The 3,619-nt window shown below is 39.9% G+C and overlaps 1 pseudogene; it reads left to right on the forward strand.

The window, feature by feature from the left end:
• The first annotated feature begins 3,214 nt into the window (after window positions 1-3,214).
• Window positions 3,215-3,619, forward strand: part of LOC106734980 (uncharacterized) — a 1,713-nt pseudogene continuing 1,308 nt past the window's right edge.

Below are 3,619 nucleotides of genomic sequence, written 5' to 3' on the forward strand. Positions count from 1 at the left end.
GGGGGGGGCGGAAGCCATTGAGGGCAATCATGAATGTCAGGGACAATGGAGGAGGAAGATGGGACATGGCAGAGGGTGGGGATGGGGAACCTAGGATGGCAAAACAAAAGGCAAGGTATGCAGGACACAAAAATTGGGAAATCATTTGCTGAGAACATATATGTTGATGTGCTTGATTGAGCCAATGCACAGTGTATTTTGGATGGAAAATTCATATGTGTGTTGTGATGAAGAAAAAAAAATTTATAATAAAAAACAAAGTATAAAAAAAAAAAAAGGAGGGAGAAGAGGATAAAGACAGCAGTGAACAATAGAGAGGCAGGATGTTAATGAGAAATAGATATGGTTTATTACCTGTTGATGATGACATGTATAGTATTCTCAACTGAACCGGTCTGGGAAATATTTCATGATGGGTGAAGTCTCTTTAATAAGCAAAATGAGAAATAGTGATTGACTGTTTAAAAAATTATAATAATAATTATTGGGAAAAGCATGGAAAAGATATTGAATGATAAAGCGGGGAGATTGATATCTCTGTATTGACTGACATGCATGGCATTCCCTTTTGAAAAAGCAATGGAAGTCAATGTAAAGTTATATGTAATCTAGTGTAATAGAAAGAAGATTATGATGATAATAAAAAAAAAAAAGGAACACTAGGTCAATAAAGAACTTTAAATGTCCAAGAACTTGAAAAATAGCAACAAACCAAGCCCAATTGAACAGTGTGAAGGAGATAGAGAGAAGAGTATTAAAAATGTAGGATAGTGGGACCAGCAAAACGTGTAATAGTTAAGGTGCTGGGCTGCCATATGGCCAGCCAGGGTTCAAGCCTGGATTCAGGACCTTGAAAATGATGCCAGTACATGTGTGTGCATGCCCCAAATCCTGAGAGGATAATGGAGGAGTGGGGATTGCCGTGTGACTAGTCCCCGTGGAGAATGGTTTCTCACTTTCCCTTTCCTTGTCTCTGTCTCTCTGGGAAGTGCATGCACTCTATGGTAAGAATTAAGAGGAAGAAGAATGAAGCAAAACATTTAAGGGACCCAAAGTGGAAAGAAATGATAATCTTGTTGATTATAATCTGTATGGTAATGTTTTCGATTGGACCGATATGCCAAGTATTCATGATGAGAAAATTCATTTGCTATGCTGCAATGACGCATAGTGATTAAATGTATAAAATTTGAAAATCTTCCTAAAGAAATGAAGACTAGCAGTACAATAGGAAAATGTCAATAAGCCTCGCAGTTTTTATAAAGAAAGATAAACAAATGGACAAACCTCTCATTAAACCAAAAAAGGAAAAAAGAAAAAAAAAAACGTGTAAATCAAATCAGAAATGAAAGACAATGAAGCATTCCTAGGCCTCCTATGAACAAGTAAATATCAATGGGTAAGGAGGAAGAAACAGCTCGATTTCAAGATGTAGCAACCTTGGACCAGCAGTTGGCGTGATGGCTGTGTCACTGGACTCCCACATAGTCGACCGCGGTTCACGTCCTTGACCCGGTGGCTTAAAACCCACGCCGGGCATGCATGCATGTGTGCCCAAGATCCCAAGAGGAGAATGGAGGAGAAGGGATTGCGGCGTGACCATCCCCCCTGGGGGGTGATTTCTCACTTTCTATCTCTCTGTCTCTCTCTGTCTGTCTGGTGAGCGCACGCACCCTATAGGAAAAAAAAAAAACTCTAAAAAAAAAAAAGATGTAGCAACCTTCAGATGTTCTTCAAGAAGAACTGGAAAGTCTGAACATGGTAGTAACAAATAAAGAGATTAGATATGTAATAAAAATACTTCACAAAAAAAGAAAAGCCCAGGGCAGATGGCTTTACTGGTGATTTCTGTGGGGCGTAAAAGAATTAAATGAGTAGCTTTCAGAATCCTCAAAAATCAAGAGAGAATTTTTTTCTTTTGCTTATTTATTTTTACATTTACCCACAAATATTTATTTTACGTATCAAAAAGTTTTCTCTCATACTCCATGGTTCTTGACAGTTAATGAACAACTTTCAAAACTTCAAAAAACTGAATTTTAAAGATAATGTTTGAAATATTTGTTCTAATTTTGTCTGTGACACTATAACAACACAGACAGTATTATTTTAAATATTTTTAAGAAAATATTTACATGTGAGCTACTCGAACTGTTGAAACGCAAACACCCAGCACACGATTCACACATAAGCCTTCCCAAGGGCTCCCTGCCTACCAAGTGTTCTGTGATGCACCATCTGCTAGCAAAGATGATTCTCTTTTTCTTCCTTCATAGTCTTCCTCAAGAAAATCCTCTCAGGGTCTTGTTTGTGACGAGCTCCTGAGGTGAAGCCAGAGGCTGGCGTTGCTGAGGTCCAGGATGGCTCCTGAGATTCCACCGAACCTTCTGATGAGGTTCACATCCCACTGCTTCACTGTGTTTGGTCATCATTTTTCCATAGTCTCCTGCAGGTAGACAGCTCCCCATCCTGGATTGGTGTTTCTCAAGGCTGATACTTTGGAACATACAGGCCAGGTTTAATCAGCACCAGCAAGTGGGGATCAGTCTTCTGTGATTCCCTTTAAATCACACAGTCTTTTTACTTTTTTTTTTTTTTAGTGGAAGAATTGAATAATTTATTATTTCTTATTTTGCTGCAAAGCTGTTGCTTCAGCTGTATACATAGCACCAGGAAATGCAGTAGATGGCAAAAGTAAACTAGGACTTTTCTTCAACACTATACAACTAACGAAAAGTTGTCTCTGCTCCCACTTATGTCCAATGGAGGAAAAATTAAGTATTCTGACCCACATCCTGGGATTATGTACAGAGTTATATAAGGTTTAGGATGACAGTGCTAATCCCTAATTACGTAATTTTTATAACTAATTAAAAATATGATCACTTGAAAGTTACAGGGTATTTCTTTCCAGTGGTGGACTTCAGAGTAGTTTCTTTTTCCACGGTAATTGCTAAAAGTTGCAATTCAAAGTCTTCCATCAACCACTAATTTAAGACAATTGTGCCTGGATTAAGTTGTTTTACACTACTTTATTTAAGGGTTCTACTTTTACTCTTCAAAAGACTTTACATATTTCTCTTACACATCTTCACTAATTAGTTCATCTAATTCGGAAGGGTTACAGAGTGTCATCTTGATCAGCCAAACATCTTCATAACAAGAACGGTTGACAAGTCAGTCATTTTACTTTTTGCCTGGCAGGTGGATGAAGATGGACAAGAAGGCCCCACCACACTACGAGAGACTGCAGCACAGTCTGCCGCACGAAGAGCCTGCAGTTACCCAGGCCCTCGGAGAGGTCCCAAGAGACCTCTTTGCTCCGTAGTTCACCGCTGCCTTCTTGGGTGGTCAGAAGAAGATACTGAAGGCAACAGTGAGAATGTGGCCCTCTACTGTCTCCATATCAGGACATTGCATGCACCAGAGTCACAGATGAAACCTTGGAAGCCATGACTGATGGTCTACAGACCCTCCCTTCCCACAACTCTGCCTCCTGGGGGCTCAAACACAGGATCCTAGACTAAAGGCTGGACCCAGACTGCAGGACCACACGCTCAGGTCATGGCCACGTTCCCTTTCTGCTTTCGGTCTCGCCTTTACTCTCAGCACTCTATCC

The sequence above is a fragment of the Tupaia chinensis genome, unplaced genomic scaffold (assembly GCF_000334495.1).
Source record: "Tupaia chinensis unplaced genomic scaffold, TupChi_1.0 Scaffold000271_1, whole genome shotgun sequence".
NCBI lineage: Eukaryota > Metazoa > Chordata > Mammalia > Scandentia > Tupaiidae > Tupaia > Tupaia belangeri.